The sequence below is a fragment of the Anolis carolinensis genome, chromosome 1, assembly GCF_035594765.1.
Source record: "Anolis carolinensis isolate JA03-04 chromosome 1, rAnoCar3.1.pri, whole genome shotgun sequence".
Taxonomy (NCBI): Eukaryota; Metazoa; Chordata; class Lepidosauria; order Squamata; family Dactyloidae; genus Anolis; species Anolis carolinensis.
This window is the reverse complement of record NC_085841.1, coordinates 34,881,731-34,894,939: the sequence shown is the minus strand read 5'-3', so window position 1 is coordinate 34,894,939 and position 13,209 is coordinate 34,881,731. Positions and strand designations below refer to the sequence as shown.

Genomic DNA, 13,209 nt, shown 5'->3' with positions numbered 1-13,209 from the left:
AGAGGACAGGAGTGGAAAGTTGCTCTTCACAGAAGGTTCAGGCAGAAGCAAACTTCTGCTGCTTCTTTTAGCTTGTGTGTTTCCCGTCATTAATAACATTTGCCATCTTGATCACATGTCCTGGTTTCCATCTGCAAAATGTTGGAGAGTATGCTCACTAATTGCAAAACTCTACATTATTATTCAATATATTTATATACTGAAACAATTTCTGCATTGCCTTGCAGCCCAGAAGGGCTCCTGAGGCAATGAACAAATAAAAACCAATTCAAGCAACATAGAGATAAGAACACATTAAAATACTCCTTTAAAACTCCTAAAAGCAGTCTAAAAACAACCCTAGATTCCAGTTTTGAAATAGTTAAAAGAGTAATTTCAAACATTGTATGCCATGAAGAACAGCATTGTTTTGACTGCCAATTGGAAGCTTAAAGGAGATGGGATTGATGTAACTTCTTTGGGTAAGGAATCTGACAACAGAGGGCACTTCCAGACAGTACCAAAATGCAGGACAAGGAAGTCAACTTTTAAAATGCGGGACCTCAAAGTGAGTCCAAACACAGACCTGTCAGTCCTGCTGTATAGTCCCCCGCCATCCTCACAACGATTTTTTGAAGTGGATTAAGGTGGTAGAAAAAGGACATCTGGTGGAAGTTTTTTTTTAAAAAAAAAAATCACTCCAGAGATGTGCATATGTGTATATGAGTTCCAACCTATAACTGCGCAATTAAAAAAAACCTCCCTTGGATTCCCCCAATTGTTAATTCAAGCTCTGTTTAACATTACAGATTGCAAAAGACAGAATTTGAGAGAGTTGTATTTGCTTTCCATTTGTGCTTCCCTGAGCCACCTGTGTCTCTGTTTGACAGCTGATCAGCTGTTTTAGGCTTTTCAGAAATGCACGTGCTGTGGAGGAGTCCACACGGGGGGAGTGAAGGAAAGCACACGTTTCCCATGCCTGCTAGGATACACAGGCATGGAAAGGTGCCTGTTTCTCAGGAAGAATTGGATTTAAAGGGCACCTTTTAAACACATGTCTTCCAGCCCTTAACCCAATTCCTCCTGATTCCTCCTGCACTTTGATGACTATCATTTAGCAACATCCCCTTTTAACCCACTTCCTCTTGGGTTTTAATGCATGTGTAGAAGGGCCCTGGAAAGCCCTGATATATGTACTCATCAAGTTAACTTAATAAGTGTTCAAACATGCAACAGGGTCTCCTCTAAAAAATTCTGGCAGCTTTATATGGGAGTCTTCAAGATATCTTGGCCCAAAGTAATTTAGGGTCTATATTGTAGTAAACATGTGATGCCTAATGTATGTTTATAGAGATGATGTGAAAGCAGGCATGAGAGGTATATATAAGAGAGTAGTAACTGAGAGTTTAATAAAGTGAAACTCTACTTCTCTCTGGAAACCTTTATTTCCAGCTAGGAAGAAATGGGCTTAATGTTGTTGAGGAGGATAATTGTGAGCCGCTCTGAGTTCCCTTTGAGGTGAGAGAGAGTGGGATATAAATATCGTAAATAAATAGTAAACAAATTATGTACGCTGGGAAAGATGAACACCCTCTTCTCACTTGACATCTCTCCCCCTACAAATGGCCATTAAGGTTACAAAACAGACATAAGGATAGGAACTCTGTGTTTGCCATTTGATGCAATGCCGCAGTGTGTTGTGTGTATTTTAACAAATAGTCCTTCTCTCTAGTTTTGTGCATACACATCACCACATCTGTTTTGTTACATGAATTCATTGTTAATCTCATCTCATAATTTATCATGACACCCTGTTCCATTTGCAAATCCAACAAGTGCATTAGAAATTCTAGAAAAACATGGGTTCCTTTAAGAGAATGTGAGACTAACGTAGCAGAGAAACGTTAGAGTCCATTGTAACAGGTAAGGAACAGAAAATAGTTTATTCTGAAAGCAAATTCCTGTCCACAGAAAATGCAAAATAACATTTGTGTATTTTTTTTTTATAAAAGACTTGTTCTTTTTTAAAAATCAGGGGTTTTTTATCAGGAAAAAAGCCTCTTGAATAGTCGTAATCTATATGATGATGAAAACTAACCAAGCCAGTTTATGAGTTGAAACTATGCTAATTGTTGAAACTGTATTAATATTGTACATTCCTTTTCCCAGTGGTTTGTCCCTGTCAAACATACAAAACTCTATGGCTCAGAGAATAATCAAAAGCATGTCCACATGCAGCCTATTTTTAATATGGAGATAATATATTATTTCTTCATGTCAAGAGCAGGATAGTTCTAACATTCAGTTCTGAATACAAACTCTGCTGATTATGTGAGCCTAACCTTCAGCTTTTAAATTTCTGGCTTAGAGATACACCTATGTGTTGTTTATCTTACTTTCTTGCAAAGGATGTTTATCAGAGGTTTTTTTTTAAAAAAAATAAAATAAAACAAAGCCTTACTCTGTCGAGGGAAAGGTATTAAATATTGTTAAGACCATGAGCATTTTAGCATTGCTGCAATCTCAACAGGCCACCAAGGCTAAGCCTGAAGCAACAGTGTTTTAAAGATTTATATAGCTTTTTTCCTTCCTCTCTCTCACCATGGCCAGTGCAATGAAATGCTTAACAGACATCCTGATAAAACACAGACTAACTTGTCTAAGATTTTTATTATTAGACACCATCAAATATGCTGTAGCTTGTGTCTCTAATATTGGTTGGTTAAGTTCTAAACCCATCCCCATCTCGCATACTGTTTGGATTTGGCAGAAGTTCTTTCATAGAGGCATATTTCTCTCTCTTTCCTGCTCCATATGTGGGCTCCATTGTGTGGTGACTACACATAATATTTTCTGTTATCATCTTGTCAGGGTTCAATTCATTACTCCATTCATTATTCAATTTGTTGGGGTATGAATGTCTGAATAATTGAAACCTGCAGGAGTATTATAAATTATCAGGTCTCCATGAAATCCCCCTTTTAGAGGTTTTATGACATTGGGGGGTCTCTGCATGTGTTTGCACACACTTAGATCACACTTCACTAGAATCTGCCTATATGATTTTGCTTGAAAAAATAGCTAAATCTAGATGTGTGTGTATGTGTGTACCTGGGGGAGTTAAAATATTTTCTGGATATGCATAAACATAACCCCTCAAGTGCAGTAAACCACATACTCATTATGTACACATTGCATCATTTTAATTACTGTTGCATTCACAATGGTGAACAGTGTAGTCCCTGGCAGTAACATAAATAACCAAGTAATAGAGATTGTCAATGAAAGCTGCTTTTCTCTTGCTAATGTCAGCATGTCTGTATACTATCACAAGACAACAGAGCTCTGTATTTTTACCATAAATCCATATGGAAACCAGTGCAAAAGAAAAGAGCCTGCCTGCCTGTGCTGTGAATAGCTGTGTAGCAGAGAGAACATGAGCACCAGCCGCAGCTTGGCATACAATAATGAAGGAACAACGATAAATCCCTCTTTTCTATACAATTAATTAAAGGCACAGACACTCTCTTCCAATTTATGCCCAGCCCTCCTCTGTCGGCATAGTTACCTCATAAAGCTGTAATGAGAGTATTAATAAGGAATTTTAAAAGTGTCTGCATCTACTTGTTTGTGGTAGTGTGACATGGGTGAAAAATGATTTGCCAAGCCAAACAGCTCAGCAGATGTGTATTTACAGTATTTATATTCCGCCCTTCTCACCCCGAAGGGGACTCAGGGCGGATTACAATGAACACATATATGGCAAACATTCAATGCCAACAGACAAACAACATTCAGTTTTAGACAGACACAGAGGCATTTTTAACATCTTTCCAGCTTCATGGTTTCCGGCCACAGGGGGAGCTGTTGCTTCACCGTGCATTGGTGGCTGTTCTTCCTCTTCTCTTCCTCGTGAGCAGTTTTTATGGTGTTGTAGATTAGTTAAATTAGCCTCCCGCATAAAGCGTACCTAAATTTTCCCTACTTGACAGATGCAACTGTCTTTCGGGGCTGCTAGGTCAACAGCAAGCCGGGGCTATTTTTTTTTTTATGGTCGGAGGCTTAACCCGACCCGGGCTTCGAACTCATGACCTCTCGGTCAGTAGTGATTTATAGCAGCTGGTTACTAGCCAGCTGCGCCACAGTGTACTGGTTTGTCTATAGAGGTGTAGCTATGAAGGGGGTGCAAATGAGGGCTTTCCGTCCACTAAATAAGGGCTTTCCGTCCACTAAATAAGAGCTCTGTGACCTGCATTGAAATTTTGGACCATCATGCATTATCCTCCACTCTTATGAGGAGAATCTGCTATCAACAACCAAACTTCACAAGTAAATAGTCATGACACAACAATAGGGTTGTTGGCTACTATCCATATGAACCAGTCTATTCATGTCTGACTACCAGTGAAAAGTAGGCAGATATGTAACGGCGCTCCATGCAGTCATGCCAGCCACATGACCTTGGAGGTGTCTACGGACAACGCCCACTCTTCGGCTTAGAAATGGAGATGAGCACCAACCCCCAGAGTCGGTCCTGACTGGACTTAACATCAGGGGAAAACCTTTACCTTTATGTAGGAGATAAACATGATAGATGATAGATAAATATTGTCAGCTACATGTTCGACAGAGCCATAATGAGGCATTTTACACAGAAAGACAATCTGGGCCAATCCTAAACTAACCAGAACTTTTCCCCAGAGCAACTTCTATATGCCTATAAATGCCTGCAGGTCTTGATACAGGCATGGCATACATATTATTGGGGTAAAGGAAGACAACCATGTAGTCCAACCAGAAAATCCTTTCCCATATCATTCCAAAGTGTGAACAGGTTCAATTGACCTGCTCTATTACTTACAGTAAGCTGCATTGGTAATATCATCCCTAGTAATGTGAGATGAAGGTTGAGTTTTTTAGTGGCTACCTACTGCCTCATCACACTAGAGCATGAATCCACTTTAAATCTGGTTTCTGCCTCCTGCAGAATTCTGGGATTTATATTTATTTTATTTTTTATTTACATCACTTTTACCCCACCTTTCTCTCCGAGGAGACTCAAAGCGGCTTACAGTAAATAGGCAAAAATTCAGTGCCTAAAAACAATGTAAAAACAACATCCATTCATCCAGAATCCTCAAGTCTTCATACAGGTCATGTAAAGTCCATGTTCTCATTCATTAAAAGCTTGCGTGCACAACCATGTCTTTAAGGCTTTCCTGAAGCCTAGGAGAGTTGGTATCTGCTGTATGTTGCTGGGGAGGGTGTTCCACAGCCGAGGAGCCACCACCGAGAAGGCCCTGTCCCTCGTTCCCACCAGCCTTACCTGCGAGGCTGGTGGGACCGAGAGCAGGGCCTCCCCTGATGATCTAAGAGTTCTAGAAGGCTCATAGGGGGAGATACGTTCGGACAGGTAAGATGGGCCAGAACCATTTAGGGCTTTGTAGGTCAAAACCAGCACTTTGAATTGGGCTCGGTAGCATATCGGCAGCCAGTGGGAGCTGACTCAACATGGAAGTAGTACGTTCCCTGTAAGCCGCTCCTGTTATTAGTCTGGCTGCCGCCCGTTGTACTAGTTGAAGCTTCTGAGCCATCTTCAAAGGCAGCCCCATGTAGAGTGCGTTGCAGTAGTCCAAGTTTGGTGAGGCCCATGAGCTGTCTGACTGAGCTGTTTAAAGCCTGCTCCCTAAAGTGGATTTAAAGTGGATCCAAGCTCTAGTGTGATGAGGTTCCTAGTGAGTTCATGGCACACACAACATTTGGTTTCAATACATATTGGCTTACAGTTCTTAACCACTATTTACATTACCTCCTCTATTTGTAGTGTCAAAATCCTGGTGACCATTACTTAGTACTTCATCCCATGCTGGCTTGAGACTGTTTTCTCTTTCTTTCCCTGTACTGCTGATTCAGAGTCCCATAGGAGCGATCACATGATGCAAAGCAACTTCCAGAAGGACTCTGTGAGACTGTGTGGTGACAGCACAGGGAAGCAAGGGGAAGACTCTGTTTTCAGGAGACAGGTTCTACCCAACTCAAAACTGCAGAAGTCACAAAGATAGTGAGGAAAGGTATAGAAAGGTGTAGAAAGGATGACTGGCCATCCCAGTAGACAGGGAAAGATAAGAGGGAGCAGAGTAAGACAGTTCCCTCTGCTTTCCCGCCACTCATGGGATGAAGTCCTTAGTGTGAACACACTATCCAATAGTCCATGTTTGAGAGAAAAATAATGTTACACCTCTCAGGCATCACTTGCAAAAGTTACCTTTTGGGACTATAATTCCTATACCTTTCTCAAACAGTATGGCCAGTGGGAGATTCTGGGAGAAGTAGTGCAAACAAGTTACTTTCTAGGATCAAGTTTCAGAACTGTCGTTTTTTAACAAACATTTAAAGCTTACAGATGCTTTTAAAATCCAGATCAGTACTGCTCATGGCAATAAAGCAGACCTCTATAGTGGACTTTTTAATTTTTACACTCCTTTTCATGGAATGTTACTAAAAATTGGTCTTTGTATGCTGTGTGCTCCAATGTATTAAAAAAAATTCAGCACCTACTAATTTAGAAGCCATTTGCCTACTAAATTATAAATGTAACAATAAATATAAGTAGCTCATTTTAAATCCAGGTGTGAGTCAAAGAAGGAGGTTAGATTATAGAGGTTGGCCAAATATTCCTATAATAGAAATGCAGTGGCAGTCAGCTAGAGAAAGCATCTATAATTCCATAATATTATATGCAAAATTGGATCTAAAGCTATTTTGTTTACTATTAGAAAAGGTTTGTGAAATGAAGACATAAAAAAGCTACTGGGGATTTTTAAAATACAACTTTTGCATAAATCTTGTATCTATAACCTGATCTTAGTGACATATATATTAGCAGCCTTGTTTCCATTTCATCTTCCGTTGAACCAATGCTGTCCTACAGTAATAACCAGCCAGAGAATAGAGCTATTTGCTGCTGTCATAAATAAGAAAGGGTGTCATGGATGTTTTCATTTGACTGAGCAGTAATGGAGTTAATTATACTTCCAGTCTCTTTGTTTTTGATCTGTGTTTCCAAAGTCATCTCAGTGTCCTGAGTTCCCTCTGTACTTTTAACCTTTACCAACCCCACCAACCTAAATTACTTCACTTAGATACTTTTTCGAAATCTGTCATGATTTTGCAACAATTAGTGCTGGTGAAAGTCACAAGCTCATAGTCTCTCTAGAATAAATACCATTAAAATTCTTCATTTAAAAAGTATCCAGAATGAAATGTCTTGCCAAAAATGCTACAGTGACAAATGACATTGTTAGAAAATGATTGTGATCTATTACTATAAATATATAAACATGCCCTTAAGACAAAAGGCCTCTTCTGTCATACTATGATATGATTCCCCTTGCTCCCAGTAACTATTCTGTAGGGATATAATAAATGTATAAAAGTTATGCAGAATATATTGTTATGTTGTGTCTGTGAGATGGCTCTGGGAGAAATCTGGATATTGGTTTATTGTTTTTCCCCCTGGAAGAGGTACATGGATAACCACACCTGTAGTAAATTTCCATAATTATATATGCACCCATGGGATCATTTCAAAGGTCGCTTATAGACATTAAAGGCATAATACAGATAAGTGAATTTCATACACATACAAATACAGTAAAGTACCATGCTCTTATTCATTTAAGGATGTTCAGTTAAGATGTATATGCAAGATGAAGTGCTATCAATTTGATACCAGTATAATTAGCAGGGCTCCATCGTATGGAATCTGTAATTATTATTATTATTAATAATAATAATAATAATAATAATAATAATAATAATAATAATAATAAACCTTTATTTATATACTGCCCCATCTCCTTTGAGAGGACTCAGGGCAGTTTCCAGCATGTACAAAGCAGTCAGTTGTCAATACAACATATAACGGCATGAACAAATAAACATAATAAAAACAATATCATAAAATAGCAGTAAAAAAAGTTCAAATCAAAAATGAACCAATTAACATGGAGGGGTCCAATACAGTAATCAGGGCTGCAAGGTAGACATAATCAATTAAAAGATAGGTAAAGACTTGTACTTCAGAGTATCATAGGCCCCGGGGGTGGATAGTGTGTAGAAGCATCGTTTGATGAGATACTTAGAATTCTTTGCTAGGGAACTGTAGTGCATTCCCAGGAGTTAACGTTTGCAAAGCAACATGAGAAAGGGAATTGAGGGCCCTCCATATTCACAGATTCTGCATTCACAATTCAACCACCCACAGCTTAAATATATATTTTTAAAAATTCAAAGATTATCCTTGATTTTACATTTTATATAAAGCATACTACACATATAGGAAGACTTGAGTATCCACAGATTTTGGTATTTATGGGGGCTCCTGGAACCAACCTCGATAAAATAGTGAAGAGACATCACACTGGCAATGAAGGTTCACATAGTTAAAGCAATTGTATTCCCCGTAGTAACCTATGGATGCAAGAGCTGGACCATAAGGAAAGCTTAGTGAAGGTAGATAGATGCTTTTGAACTGTGGTGAGGAAAATTCTAAGAGTCCCTTGGACCGCAAGAAATTCAAACCAGTCCATACTCCAGGAAATAATGCCCAACTGCTCACTGGAGGGAAGGATATTAGAGGCAAAGATGAAGTTCATAATGCGAAGACAGGAAAGTTTGGAGAAGATAATGATGCTGGGAGAAATGGAAGGAAAAAAGAAGAGCGCCTGACCAAGGGCAAGATGGATGGATGGTATCCTTGAAGTGACTGGCTTGACCTTGAAGGAGCTGGGGATGGTGATGGTTGACAGGTAGCTCTGGTGTGGGCTGGTGGAATAAACAACATCAACTAGGAACCAACTCACAGCAGATGTGCCATATTGTCTATTTGTTGTTTTCTTCTTAAAGAATGAATCTCAACTGGTTTTAATTTTATTGAAGGTTAACTTTTGTATGAGATGAATTTTTAGTTATTTTGCTTTTATTATTGTAAAGCCATCTAAAGTCCTGACCTGTGAAAAAGGCAGGATATAATAAATATAACAATAAGAAGAGACATTGACCCAATACAATATGTTTCTTGTGATATATGAACATTTATGCCAAGTGCTGTTGGACTCCTATTAATTAGATGCATGCTAAAAGGCAAAGGAGTTGTGTAGCAACATGGTCCCTATTCTTGCTATAATTATTTTTAAAAAAATCTTATAATGCACTGCTGGGAAATATAAAAGGTTTCAATGTAAAAGATAGTTATAAAATGGACTTTTTGGATCCTCTTTTACAGAATTGATGGGATTCATATTCTCTACAGTTGTATCCCCACTGCAGAATTATAGCAGTTTGACACCACATTACATAACTAGCATGGCTTAGTGCTTTTGAAGTTGTGATTTGTAGTTTTGTGAGATACTTACCCTTCTCTGTCTGAGCTCAGGAACCACCTCAGACTACAAATCCCAGGATTCCATAGGATGGAATTATGGCAGCTAACGTGGTGCCAAACTGCTAAAATTCTGCAGTGTGGATGAAAGGTAAGTTACACCTTCTATTAACTTAATTGGAAAAGGAGAAATTCAGCAAAAATATGACCATAACAGCATTGGGATGATACTTGTTCTTCTGAAAAACAAAAATATATTCCATAGTATAGAAAATAAAATATGAAACAATTTTACTTGGTATTACCTAATCCTAAAAATCTAATGCAAGATTCAGATGCAGTGAGACCAACAGAGAGAGAATTACTTTTTTTTCTACTTCATGTTGCTTCCAGTTTTCTTTTCTGCTCCCACAGCTTCTGAACATTTCCACCCTAGTCTTATTAAATCTGCATGTGCATATTTGTTTTTCTCATCTGAAAGGAAAAGTGTATGCGCAATTAGTGTCCTCCAGTCTTACTCTTTGAACTTTCTGCCAAGGAAGTGAAAGAGACTGAATAAGCATTGCACTTTGAGCTCTGAAAAGCTCCCCCATTGTCTGTAATAGTAATGGATTTGTCCAAGCTTTACCCTTTGTCAGGGAAGGTCAGGGTGTTATGTTTTTGTGTATGTGTGTAAGTTTTTTCATCTCTAAATTCTTTCAGCCTCTGAATCCAGTTTGCATATTGAGCTTCCAGGAACTATTTTCAACTTCCAAGGGCATTTGAGCATGAAGAACACATTTCTTGATGTCTTTAGCTACAAATTGGCACGCAGCTGGGCTTGCAGTAACATTGTGAGGAGGGGGCCAACATCTTCAATTCGCTGTTTATTACCCAGGAAGTTCTGATCAAGTTTATGGTTCTAAGGACTTCAACATATCAACTCCACCGAAGAACAGGACAAGCTATTGTAAATATGAACCATCAAAGCACCAGCCATTTCAATGAAATGAAGCAAATCAATTGTTTTTCATAAAGGTGCCTTTCAGATCTCCTTTTTCATGTTCTCCATTTCCATATGCTAGACTATGGAGTGAAATAAATTAACTATGAGGATCTTCTGCCACTGTCTCATTAATTTCTGGGGAAAAATATACTAATTAAGCACATGTTATTTTACTTGATCTAAATAAACAGATATACTCCCAGAATGTGCACAATGAAGTTTGTATGTACATGGACTATATCATATTACATATTTGCAGTACTGTGATTCCACATTAATGTTCAAGGGAACATTTTTTGGAATCCTGGAATTCCATAGGATGTTGCCATGGATTAAAATGGAACCATAGCACTATAATTGTGTATTGTGAAAGGTTCCAAGGTCATAGACATTGTGATTGTATCTGCCTGCCTCCTCTTATTGAACCACATTGGGTATGCCAGTGGGAAAGACACATGTGAAAGGGGCGGGGGGATAGAGTTAATAATCTTGTTTGCAGAACATGAAATATTTTATCTAAGAAAAAGCTCGCAGTTGGTTTTCAGCTTTTCAATGTAAAACAACTCAACAATATGCTACAACTTCGACCAATAAGAAAATGTCTTTCTGACATCACAATCAACAATCACCATTGTCTTCTCAAACTCATTTCCAAGTTAATTGTCACCAACCATCAGCACCTCACTCTGTCTAACAACAGGGTTGATCCTTTTCTATGCTCTGCATTTATAACATCAAACTTCTTAGCAGTTTCAGATGTTTGGCAAAGTAATACTGTACGTAGTCAGAGCATGATTTGTTTCCCCTTGTGAAAATTCCACTCATAAATGATAGAGCAATCCAGCACAGAAGATACACGTGCATGCATTGTTGGTATGAAGATTCCCTCTTAAATTGATAACTACTCACACTAGTTGTGTGTGCATTAGAGACCTGCTCAGGCATTATAACAATTGGAGGAATGGAGCACATGCGTAAGGATGCAGCCACATTAAATAAACCTGCACAGAAGTTGGGTACCTCCTTCATTGTTTTCTCTGTGGGAATCCACACTTAAAGAACAAACACTAACAAAACAGATTTGTTTGTTTTTTGAACTATTTATGACAGGTGTTCTGAATCATGTGGACGCCTTAGCAATATAGCAGTCAACAGGAAGGCCTCCTTACTGCAGTAAGTGTGGGTGCAATTGGGGGGTGCAACAACCAGAATCCTTTCCAGATAATAACATTCCGTACATGAAAGCAGGTGACTACACTGGAAAAAACTCTTGTTTGAAAGCACTATTGGTTTCTTTTCTCTTTTTAAATGAAAACTAGGAATCCTGGTCAGCTAATGACAAAAATATGTGGCAACTGATATGCCCAAAATATGGGCACATACAGCAAATCAGTGCATGAAGCATATGAATCAAAAGTCATAGAATTTCTGAGACAGAAAAAGCACTAGAATTGCAGAGCCTGAAGAGATTAGTATTCTTCTAGTCCATTCCATTGGTAAACAGCACTCACCACTGGATTTTCTTCACCCTGTGTTTAGTCAACATCTCCTTTTTTGTAATTTGGATTGATTGGTGTGGGTCCTACCCTGTTGGGCAGCAAAAGACAAGCCTATTATATCTTCCATGCTAATGGCCCTTCAGATATTTGAAGATAGCGAATTATCATCTCTCAATAATCTCTTGCACAAATAAATAAATATTGTAACTTGGACCTACACAATGCAGTGAAGTAGCTCCCTACAGCTATTTCCATCTGTCGGAGGACAGATCTGTATGTGCTGCATGACATTTCCTGTTCCCTTAAACTAGGAACAGGTGATACTCTCAGGAGTGGAGGATGCAGTTCCACTGCAAGTATTCAACTGGTTAGCTCCTCTAAGGGGAATGAAGAAATAGACTTCCTCTCTGGCAGTAAAAACTTCTTCAAATGTTATATTCTTACAGATTTTAGATCATAAATTAATTCTTTTTTTTTTTCAAAAAAAAGTACAGAATGTATCCAGGACTGAATTAAAAGCAAAGCAAGGGATTCTTCAATGTCCTGGAAGTGAAATTCGCTTATGAACCTCTTTTGACCCCTGTAGTATGTTCTCCTCCTATACAACTTCTGCGGTGGATGATGTCAAATTGCTTGCTTATTTGTACATATTTGAGAAAGGTGCTAATCTGTTTATTATTAAAAGCTCTGCCTCTGATTCAACCTTTCTGTTACATTCTTGCTGTGGCACGTGCATGAGACAAGACTAAGTAGATAATGGGTTAGAACAATCAGAAGGATAACGATGGGTTACTGAAACAACTATGCAAGGAAGAACTCATGACAGGCGATCTAATCAGAAACATATAGGCTTGGTGCCATATCCCCAAGAAAATGTGACCTTATGGTAAAGTTCAAAATCATTTCACACTGCATCTCATTTATGCTGACTCTTGCTAGTTTTAATCCATTGCACTAGAGATGCTGATGATTATGATCATCATCACCATGATGAAGATGATGACAAAGTCATATTCTCTAAATATTCTGATTTGGCAAGGACAATCTGGTTAATATTCTGTCATCCCACTTTTTTAGTTGCTTTCAAAATGCCCCAATTTCTTTTTCCTCATCCCACTTTCCTCCTTTATTCTGAATTTACTTCAATGGCTGCAAACTGAAATTAAAGTGAAGAAGCCATAGGCACTCAATTAACTCAACAAGAAGGAGAGGACAGGATTAAATCATTAAGTTTTGCCACCTGGATCACAGTGATGTTGTTTGGCCAGTGTTCCCCTGTTTTCATCTGTGACATGTTGATGGTGGAGGTGAGGATGATGACGATGAAATATCTACCTCACTTTGAGGAACATATGGGGAGATGT

General features: G+C 38.5%; 1 long non-coding RNA gene across 1 annotated transcript in view; it reads left to right on the top strand.

Moving 5' to 3' along the window:
• LOC103283035 (uncharacterized) overlaps positions 1–10,461 on the top strand; it is a 63,573-nt gene extending 53,112 nt beyond the window's left edge. Inside the window, exon 6 of the long non-coding RNA XR_001729836.2 lies at positions 10,064–10,461. This is a non-coding gene — a long non-coding RNA (uncharacterized LOC103283035). The remainder of the gene's footprint in view (positions 1–10,063) is intronic.
• The last annotated feature ends 2,748 nt before the right edge of the window (positions 10,462–13,209 follow it).